The following is an 11,683-nucleotide window of genomic DNA, read 5'->3' as shown; positions in this document are numbered from 1 at the left end:
CCCGGCGTTGTTTCCAGCAGGAAGAAAGAACGGCCAAAAAGAAAGAAGCAGCAGCTCCTTTCTCTGCAGCTTCTCTCTCCGGACGCTCAGAGCGAACTGACCCCACACCCAGGTTTAGACAAAGGAGTAGCCAGGCCCGCCCCACTCCCCTTTTTGTCTTTCTTAAGTACAGCTATTTGTCCCCTAGCAACATGCATATGGGAGAAAATTCCTTTAACAGGAAAAAAAAACTAAGACTAAACTAAAACCCCAACAATATGTTAAGATATTCCCTTAGCTTCTGTATTAATAATACAGTTTATAATTACATCTATGCTAATTGAGGATGCTGTGTATTGATACAAATGTGATATCTGCTGGGAGTAGATTTTCAGGGCTTCTACAAGATTCATGTAACTCACCTCCTGTCTGCACTTTCCTTATGCCTTCATTAGCATATCTGCTATAACCTTTATATCACAGCTATAACCTTTAAGTCACTTCAGGGACAATAACTATTAGTGTCCTGTTACCACTTTTCTCAGCTCTACAGTAATTTTTCCAGAAGAATGCATCTTGGCTGAGGTAGCCTGATTTAAGTGCATGCCTCCAATACATACAGGGTTACTACAGTTAGGATCTCTTTGCAAAAAAACCAACAAAACATCCCTCTTGCTCTAGAGAATACTGTCTCCCGACCACTGGGAGAGATCAGCAACTGCTTCCTCTCACCCTACAAATGAACTACTTTAAATCAGAAAGAGTTTTGCAGCTGACACAGTCTTTCCAAATACACCTACATTTCTACCATGGCTGACACTCCCACAGACAAGATAAAAAGGTATATCTATAAAAAGGAAACAGGGCTGTGTTGGAATTTTTTTTCCTAAATGGTTTAATTAACCCCTTTTTTCTGTCATGCTGAAAGATGATTTTATAATTTTAGTGGAAGTAAAATGGCATTTAATGTGTTCAAGCAATTTTATGCTCAGCAGTCTGACGCTACAGTAGAGAAAGTGGCTACACTGAGCCTCTGAGTCTGGAGACAGCCACATGGAGCCTGTTTGTAATTACATACCTAATTGATAGTCACATGAGTCACATAGTTTGGCCTTCATGTATGCACTCTCTAGCTATAGTGGACTTGTAGTGTGAGGCAGAGACATGGTTTCTAATAACAAAGTGCTGGTTTATTTCTGATTTTATTTTTTCAGGGGATGCAGCATTAAATTACAAATGTCAGTAGAGTAAATTCCCAAGAAGGTCCCTCTAAACTATTATATAGAAATCTGGTGGAGTTGTGCACTCACAAAAACACATCTGCACCTTTCTGAGTTTGTGATGTTTGATCCTTGCAAATTTCCTTGCTAATAGTGGGCGTCCCCATAGCTGAAAAGCAGAAAAATGCAAGTATTTGCCCTACTGTAGTTGCATATTAGAGTGATGGTTCTTTGGACTCAAAATTTTCTGTGTATTTGCAGTAACATCCATAATAAATAGTCACACTCAGATGTTTCAAGAAATTTGTGGACACCAAGGAACACCATGGTTGTCACTCAAATGCCTTTGTTAGTCCACAGCAGCAGTTGGATGCAACTGGACTATCCCTATGAACTAGTACATCTTCCTGGTGAACACTGTTAGTAGAACATATAGAACTTTAAGTTAAAGACTGTTTAATATTTGCTTTAAAAGATCCATTTGTCAGTTGCTGTTTTGGTTAGAACATTCATGCATTGGGTCACTGCTATGGCCTTCAACTCTAACAGCTCAGACGCCTCTTTGTGTAAGATTAGGGTAAATTAGCTAGTTTTGTTTGAGCATAAAAGTGTGAAACCTATTTAAGTACTATTTTTGTGGGCTTCCTTGCTTTGAGGTAAGGGGTTTGAATATCTTGACAGCTGAAGACTCCAGAAAATTTCTAGGGAACATGTTATGTGTTTTATCCCTCTCACAGTGAAAACCCCTGCTTTTGTTACATTTATGTGGAATTTTCTGTGTTTCAGTTTATCCCCCTTGCCTCCTGTCCTGTGACAGGGAACCACTAAGAAGAGCCTGATTCCAATCAGCTTTTCTCCCCCATCAGGTATTTCTATATGTATAAAAATAATTTGTAGAAATACATATATATATATATAATATTAAACATTTATTTGTATGTTAAATATGTATCCATATCCCACCTGAGCCTTCTATTCTCCAGACTGCACAATCCCAGCTCTCTCCCACTTCATAAGAGAGATGCTCCAGCTCCTATCCTCTTTGTGGTCCTGCCCTAGGCTTTTTTCCATATGTCCACATCTTTCTTGTTCTGGGGAGCCCAGAAAGAGAACCAGCAATCCACGTGTGTCTGGCAACATGCTTCATAATGCAGACCAGGACCGCTCTCAGACAGCACCTTTCAAAGATAGTTGAGACTGATCATGCAATGACATCAGACATCTCCCTCAACATTTCTGGATGCAAGCCACCAAGGACTTGTGTAAGTCTGCTTTGTTTAAATGCTCCCTAATGTGAGGACCCTCCTCTACAAAAGTAAGCCTTCCTGGTTGCAGACTTTGTGATTTCAGGGGTCTGGGATTTCCAGAGACTGACCCTAGCAGCTAATAGCAGAGGAAAGAAGTAACTGAGTACCTCAGCCTACTCTGTATTTTTGTCACCAGGTTCTCTGCCCAATTCAGCAACAGGTCCACTTTTTCTCTAGCCTTCTTTTTGCTGCCAGTGTACCTACCTGTATGAGGGTTTCTCGTCCTTCATGTCTCTTGTGAGATTCAATTCCATGTGGGCTTTAGCTTTCCTAAACTCATCCCTCCAAGCTCAGATAGTATCTTTATATTCCTCATAGGTTATGTATCTTTGCTTTCATTTCTTGAACACTTTGGGGGTTTGTCTGAATTTAGTCAGGAGTTCCTCAGTCATCCATGCAGGTGTCTTTCCATGTTTGCTTGACTTCTTATATGTTGGTATGGATCTTTCTGGAGCTTGACTATCAGCAAGCTCTTGTGAACCTTCCTTCTCTTCATGACCATATTCCACAGGATTCTTCCAAAGACATCTCTCTCTGTACAGGCCTATATCTACCACCCTGAAGCCCAGGGCTAAGGTCCTGACTTTTGCTCTGTTTTACTCTCTCGTGCTTCTTAAGTTCTGTCTCATGGTCACCCCAACACTCCCAGCCAGTTCTTCCTTGCTGTCAGTAGGACTTCTAATATTGTTTCCCCTCATGTTAGCTCCACAGGAGGTCATCAACAATGCCCTACAGAAACCTCCTGGATTTTCTATGCTATCCTATGTCATCCTTCTTGCAGATATTGGGGTAGTCATATTTCCACAATAGGATCAGGGCATGTGACCATGTGAGTTCTTAGAGTTGCCTGAAGGCCTCTTCTACCTCATATTCCTGGTCAGGAGGTCTACAACAGATTTCCACAACAATGCCACCCATGCTGCTCTGCCCCCTAATCCTGACCTTCATCTACATAAGATGTTGAATAACAAATCTCTGAAAAGTTTGTATTTTCTGCGTAGGTAAATGTTACAAGCTGCACTGCAAGTCTGTTCACAGATATGTTTCTGTTATTTTGGTTTGACTTTCTGGCTTTGCGATTTCAGCATCTAATTATTGAGCCTGGGAAGAGGGAGATGGCAGATGTGTCATTTCTGCTAAACTGGAGGAAGAACCTGAGCAAAGAGATGCTTATGAATCCAGACATCTGTTCAAACAGAAATTGAGTGGTTTCTCTTTTGCAAAAATTTTCATAAAGATTTAGTTATATGACAGGCCTTGGGTTTTCTTCTAAATTGTTCCAGTAAATATGGAGTCAAACAGCATTGATCAATGGTTCAGATTGGTTCTCATAAAAACCATGACCCTGCATTTATTGCTGAAATTTGTTCTGCTATCCTGGGTAGCTTCTGCAAAGTCTTATTAAATATTGACTAGCTTCATGTTGCTGTTTCTGGCATCTCACCCTTACCCCTGCTTTCAGAGTTTAATTTATATTTGTATAACTATCCTGTACAAAACCAATCATAGCAGAGATGCATGGATTACTGCATTCTGATATTTTTGCCAAATTGGAAAATGACCATTCATTCCCACCAGGATTTTCTGGCTAAATGCATAACCTCAATGAATTCAGTGACAGAACTCCTCTCAACTCAGTAGCTTTCAAATTTCACCACCTGTTTCTAGTCTATTGCAGCGCTTTAAGAACTCCATTGTGCAAGGGAGCTCACCAAAGTCTCTTGGAAGTCCAGATAAATTACCTCAAGTGTTATTCCCTTAGTTATATTCAGAAGACTTTGTGGTTTTGTTTTTTTAATTAGGTTCTTTTTTTCCCCTTCAAGCAAAATGCTTAAATGCTCATTGTCAAAGAAATAATTTAATCTTCCATTTTCTGATGTAATTTAACAAGAAAAAAATGCTGATATTGAAATGTGAGTTCTGTGCTCTCTCAGAAGTTTGTCTATCCTGGAGTTACCTGGAATTCACTTGTATTTGTCTGTTTCTTCTGTGGCTCCATTTGTTTCATATTTCCCACATAGTACAAAACATTTTTTTGGTGTGTACAGAACAGATGCTGCTTTCAAACTGATTCATGGCCAGCTTTCAAGGGGGTTGTGAGGAAAACTTCTGCAAACTTTCTGATGACACCTCTGCTGCACAGATTGCAGATTTCAGTGCAGAGACCTGTTTCTTTATGCATGTCAGAGAGGATATTGCACTGAACACCATTTATGTTGTATGAGAATGGATTCTTCTTTAAACATAGCAAATGTGTGTAGGCATTTCTCAGTTTCCAGGTATGCACCATGGTGGGTGCTGAATATGGAGCCAGCAGCCTGAGTGGCTTGTAAATCAGTAAGATTTACAATCCTCTTCCTCCTCCACTTCAGAATTTGACAAGTAGGACTGGTACAGGTGTGAGGCTCTGGACCTAGAAGGCCAGACAACTGATGAGGTGGGGGAAAGTCTGGGATAGGGTGGCTTCCTAAAGCAACACCACCTGTACCCTGCATCACATCCTCCTCTATCAAGAGGAAAAGAAGGGTAGTTGTAATAGGAGACTCCCTTCTTAGGGGAATGGAGGGCTCAATATGCAGACCAGACACAACTCACAGGGAAATCTGCTGTCTCCCAGGGGCTTGGATAAAGGACATCACTGGAAAACTCTCCAGTCTAGTAAGGCCCTCTGATTACTACCTGCTATTTATAGTTCAAGCTGGCAGTCTGGAATTAACAAAGAGAAGTGTGAGAGCAATCAAAAGAGACTTCAGGGCCCTGAGACGATTGATAGTAGGATCAGGATTACAAGTAATGATTTCTTTGATCCTTCCAGTAACAAGGAGTAATACTGATAGAAGTAGGCAGATCCATCAGGTCAATATGTGGCTCTGAGATTGGAGTAATCAGAAAAATGTTGGGGTTTTGTCCATGGGATGATCTACTCAGCACCTGGTCTGCTCACACCTGATGGGATAAACTCATGTCAGAGGGGAAAATGAATTCTAGCACAGGAGCTAGCAGGGCTCATTGACAGAGCTTTAAACTAGCTTGGAAGCGGGAAAGGGAAAAAAAAACAGGCTCTCAAGTGATGAACAATGGGATTATGTGCCAAAACTTGAGGAAATGGGCACTAATGGAGTCCCTCAATCTGCTTCACAAGACATTGGCTACAATGCATCGCACCTGAGATGTTTCTACACTAATGCAGGCAGCATAAGGAACAAGTGGGATGAGCTTGAACCTTTGGCCCAATCCCACACATATGATATAATTGGCATAAGAGAAACCTGGTGGGATGAATCCTGGGGTGCCATGGTGGACACTTACAGGCTCTTCAGGAGGCATAGGCAGGGCAGAGGTGGAGGAGCAGCACTGAATGTGATAGAAGGGTTAGAATGTATGGAACTCACAGTTGACAATGGCACAGTTGAGAGGCTCTGGATAAGAATCAAGGGGCAAACAAATAATGCAGGTCATTGTGGGAAACTAGTATAGACCTATAGGCAGAACAATGATGCTGATGAATTAATTTTTGAGGAACTAAGACACACTTCTTAAGAGGGAGCCTTTATTCTTATGAGGGACTTCAACTTGCCAGAAATTAACTGGAAGCATAAACCAGCTGATACAACCCAGGCCACAACATTCTTAAAAAACCTTGGTGACAGTTTTTATGGAACCTGCTGGTCCTAAGGGAGCCAGCTTGGAAAGATGCCCTCCTTGATCTACATCTTGTCAACAGAGAGGATCGCGTGAGTGAAGTAGAGGCTGGTGGACATCTTGGCCACTATGACCACGAAGTGATTGAGTTAAAAATCTCTCTTGATGGGAGAAGAAGTGTTAGCAAAACCTCAATTCTGGACATGAGGAGAGCAGATTTCAGGCTGCTCAGGGAACTGGTGAGTAAGGACCCTTGGGAAAATGTGTTGACAGGTGCTGGAGTCCATCAGTGCTGGTCACTTGTTAAACATCACCTCGTAAGGGTAAAGGAGCAGGCAATTTCCAAATGTTGGAAGTCAAGCAGGAGAGGTGGGAGGCCAGATTGGCTGAACAGGAATCTTCTCTTGGAAATAAGGCAAAGAAGTAAGGTATATGCCCAGTGGAAGCAAGGTCAGGAGACATGGGAAGAATGCAGATATACTGCTTCCCATTGTAGGAAGAAAATTTGTGTGGCCAAAGTGCAGTTGGAGTTGACGATGGCCAGAACTGTGAGGGACAATAAAAAGATTTGTTTTCAATTATATTAATGGCAAAATGGAGTGTAGAAATAACATTAGCCAGTTACAGGATGAGGAAGGTCACCTCACAAACAGGGACAGGGACAAGGCAGAGGTGTTTAATGCATTCTTTGACTCAGTCTTTAACATGGGTGATGGACCAAGGGGGTCTCAGTGCCCTGAGCTGGAGGACCATGACTGTGAGAAAGATCAGCTCCCAGTTGACCCTGATATTGTGCAGGATCTGCTGCTCCAGGTGGATCCCTGCAAATCTATGAGGCCTGATGGGATTCATCCAGGAATCCTCAAAGAGCCGTCTCATGTCATTGCAAAACTTCTCCTAGTGAATTTTGAGTGGTCTTGGGAATCCAGAGAGGTTGCTGCCAAACATTGTCCCGATTTTCAAGAAGGGCGAGAAAGAGGAGCCCAGAATCTATAGACCTGTCAGTCTCACTTCAGTGCCTGTAAAAGCTACAGAGAAGATTATTTTGGGAGGTACTGAAAAACCCCTGAAGGACAACATAGTCACTAGGCTAGCATGGCTTCCTGAGAGGAAAGCCGTTCTTTTCAAACCTGATTTTCTTTTATGACAAGGTAACCCACCTCGTTGATCAAGGGAAACCAGTGGATGTAATCTTTTCAGATTTCAGTAAAGTTTTTGATGTTGTCTCTCTCAGGATCCTTCTGGACAAAATATCCAGCACACAGCTGGATAAACACATCATGTGATGGGTGAGCAGCTGGCTCATGAGTTGGTCACAAAGGGTTACAGTGAATGGAAGGACATCAGACTGGTGACCTGTCACTGGTGGGGTTCCACAGAGCTCCTGTTCTCTTCAAAATCTCCATAAATCCCATGGACACAGAACTGGCATGGATACTAAGTAAGTTTGCAGATGATACAAAACTGGGAGGAGACATTGACTCCCTCGAAGGAACAGAGGCCTTGTGGAGAGACCTGAAAGGATTAGAGGGCTGGACAATCACTAATAGTATGAAGTTCAACAAGGCAAAGTGCCAGATTCTGCATCAGGAATGGGGCAACCTGTAATACAGAGTGAGATGATGGAGAACAGTGACATAAAAAGAGACCTGGGGGTCCTGGTCAGTGGCAAGTTGAACATGAGTCTGCAGTGCCCTGGCAGCCAGGAGGGCCACCTGTGTCCTGGGTGGCATCAGGCACAGCATCACCAGCCGGGCAAGGGAGGGGATTGTCCTGCTCTGCTCTGCACTGGGGTGGCCTCACCTCGAGTGCTGGGGGCACAGCAGGTCTGGGTGCCACAGTATAAGAGAGACATCGAGCTGTTCGAGGGTGTCCAAAGGAGGGCAATGAAGATGGTGAAGGGCCTTGAAGGGAAGCCATGTGAGGAACAGCTGAGGTCACTTGGTCTGTTCAGCCTGGAGAAAAGGAGACTGAGGGGAGACCTCATTGTGGTTACAACTTCCTTGTGAGGAGAAGAGGAGGGGCAGGCACTGATCTCTGTGGTGAGCAGTGACAGGACTTGAGGGAATAGCCTGAAATTGCGTCAGGAGGCATTTAGGTTAGATACCAGGAAAAGGTTTTTCACCCAGAGGGTGTTTGGGCACTGGAAGAGGCTCCCCAGGGAAGTGGTCACAGCACCACATCTGACAGAGTTCAAGAAGCACTTGGACAATGCTCTCAGGCACATGGTGTGACTCTTGGGGCTGTCCTGTGCAGGGCCAGGAGTTTGGCTTGATGATCCTTCTGGGTGTCTTCCAACTCAGATTAATCTGTGATTCTCTGAAGATGGGATGGAGAAAAGGGAAGAGAAGCAAGAAATACAAGTGAAATGAAACCACCTGAGCTTAAATAGCAGCTCAGCAACAGATTGGGAGTCCAGAACCTGGTTTCGACACTTGCTCTTACAACCTATCTTTGCTGCACTGTGCCTTGTTCTAAGTGTGGGAGGCATCCAATTTATTTGGACCTTTCCTCTAGGATCTAGATTGTTTAGTACATATATGGTCCTAGGGAGTGTTTTTCTTGTCTGAGACTCTCATGATGGTTTTCGTCCACAGTTTCTTTCTTTTTCCTGTTTCTCCTCTTTACTTGCTGTATTGCTTGTTGATGGTATTTGGGTATTTTACTGATAGGTGTATCAATTATGCAAGAAAGAGATATATTTGCCCTCCACTTGCCCATTCAGCTTTGTAAAAGGACAAAGAATTCGAGTGTATACTTTCTCCTAATAGAAGCTCTGTATTTATCTTCAAGCTGTGTCACCTTGAATTTATCATGCATTAATAGTGAAGTCTTATGTGTCTCTGATGCAACTTGGTTATTTTTGTTGTTTATAACTTGTTCCAGCATGCCTGTCTAAAAGCATTATTATAACATTTTTTGCTATTACATGGTAATTCTATAAACTCCCCACTTAAGATTCCTACCGGTAGATAGGCTGACCTCAATGTCTTCTTAAGGTTTTTCTACTTGTATATGCCAAAGTACTCTACGTATTCTACAGCAGTTACTGTATTCTTTGTCACTAATTTGTCATGTTGAAGAGGCGTTCTTTTCAGAAGTGAAAAATGCCCATTCATATAAAATAACCTCCTTTCAAGTATCTCCAGTTGCCAGTCCAAACCAAGGTGGCTAATGTGTGGGCAAATGTAGCCCATTATACTCTGAAATCCACAGTCCAAAATATGGAACTGTCTTGTTACACAGACTCTAAACTGTGTTATTTTATACTTAAAACTTTATTGGGATTTCGACACAGCATAATGCTCATATGAGAGATGAAATCTCCCAAACAAGATGACCAACAACTACACGGATGGCAACAGGAGCCTCTGCTGTGAGGCCCCCTTCAGGGCCGTCCTCAGTTGGACCAGGAGATACTTCCCAAAGCATTTCTTGGCTCAGTTCTTATGCTCTAGCTGATATTCTGTATAAGGACCCCAACACAAGCATATTTCTTCCTTATTGATATCCCTCAATATAGCCAATCTGAACCACAAGCAAAAACCATTTTAACTGCCTCCGTGCAAAAGACTCTTCTATGTGATCATTTCTGTATCAGCAAACAGTTTCAAAATATTTTTGACAAATACTTTATCACTGTTCAAACTGACCAGATTTGCAGCAGGGACCACTGAGGGTAGTCTCTGGGCTAGTCTCTGATAGTCATTCTCCAGGCTGAATGATACACTCAGAAGGAGTCTCCAGAATCACCTAAAATTTCCATCAGGAGGGCTTCTGCATGACCTGCTCAGGTTGTGGATTGTGAAGGTGGCCAGCAGTTCAGGGAGTCACCCTGTTCCAAGTATGTCCATTGTCTTCAGCCAGATCATTTTCCCATCTCTGCTGATCACCTTCCATGGATGTCCTGTGGCACCCTCAAATTAACTCAGGTGGACCTGGGTGTATCACATGGACAGACTGATAATCAGCTGCGCCACAGATATCACTAAATGTCAGGCTTGATTTTTCATACCTGTATCTCATTTCCAGTTTAAATTCCACAGGTCTGGATATGATATTTTAATTAGAATCATAATCTTTTCATTTTCTGTGTCTGCGCCACATCCTGACTTCATATGGGGAACTGTTTAGAAGTGGTACTTAGCTGCTATTTTGAAACAGCCTTGTGGGTGTTTATGCTTTTTCCTTTCTATGTAAACAAGGTTGTACTCCAGACTTGCTAGAGGCATCATGGTATTCCAAATTTGTCTGGCTCTGATTTAATCTTAGCCCATTTTTCTCATTTTCCTTTCAGATTCTCATTTGGCATATGTGATCTTTCATCCATTTTAGTCAGTACAGGACTCTTCTATCCATATCCACAGAAAATTTTGCCTCCTCCAGGATTATGCAAGCCCTTAGCAGTGGTGTTTTCTCATAGTTTATTACTATGGGTGTATTGTTTTCCAATGTGAAATGTCACACATTTCAATAGAAGCCGCATTTCTGTAATATACAGTGAATCCTTTCCTATCATTTGTGTGTTCCTGAAACTAAATTTATTGAAGCATTGCTTGGGTTTCAAGGGATTTTGAATTCAAACATTTTTCTAGCATTTGTTCTTTTTGAGAACTGACAGTCTGGAGAGGGCTTTCTTTTCAGTATGTCATACCTAGCTGAAAAGGTAAGCTAAACAGGCAGTTTGGTTGGCTTTTTTCCAATCAAAATGAGGGTGCTAACCAATATTGCTGAACTTGAGCAGAAAAGCAGCTGACTTTTTAAAAAATATTGTTTGCAGCTTTGGTCACCTCCATACTAGAAAGGCATTCAGCCATTAAAGAGCGTCCAAAGGAGGCCACAAAGTGTTAACAGTGAATCAGACTGACATCAGACTGGCGACCTGTCACTGGTGGGGTTCCACAGGGCTCCTGTTCTCTTCAACATCTTCATAAATCCCATGGATACAGAACTGGCATGGATACTAAGTAAGTTTGCAGATGATACAAAACTGGGAGAAGATGAGAAACTGGGGAAGATGGTGAAGGGCCTTGAGGGAAAGCCATATGAGGAGCGATTGAGGTCACTTGGTCTGTTCAGCCTGGACAAGAGGAGACCTCATTGTAGTTACAACTTCCTCATGAGGGGAAGAGGAGGGGCAGGCACTGATCTCTTCAGTCTGGTGACAGTGACAGGACTTAAGGGAATGGCCTGAAGTTGTGCCAGGGGAGGTTTCAGTTGGATATCAGGAAAAGGTTTTTCACGCAAGGGTGTTTGGGCACTGGAAGAGGCTCCCCAGGGAAGTGGTCACAGCACCAACCCTGATAGAATTCAAGACGTGTTTGGACGATGCTCTCAGGCACATAGTGTGACTCTTGGGGCTGTCCTGTGCAGGGCCAGGAGTTTGGCTTGATGATCCTTCTGGGTGTCTTCCAACTCAGATTAATCTGTGATTCTGTGACTACTGTCTTCTTCCAAATCTGTAAAGCAATGGAGCCCTGTTCTTCATGCACAAGATTCTGGCACCCTGACATGATGTAGGCATTTAATACATCA

The sequence above is a fragment of the Corvus brachyrhynchos genome, unplaced genomic scaffold (genome assembly GCF_000691975.1).
Source record: "Corvus brachyrhynchos isolate BGI_N302 unplaced genomic scaffold, ASM69197v1 scaffold22, whole genome shotgun sequence".
In the NCBI taxonomy this organism is placed as follows: domain Eukaryota; kingdom Metazoa; phylum Chordata; class Aves; order Passeriformes; family Corvidae; genus Corvus; species Corvus brachyrhynchos.
The sequence above is the reverse complement of the archived record's forward strand: the minus strand, read 5'-3'. Positions refer to the sequence as shown.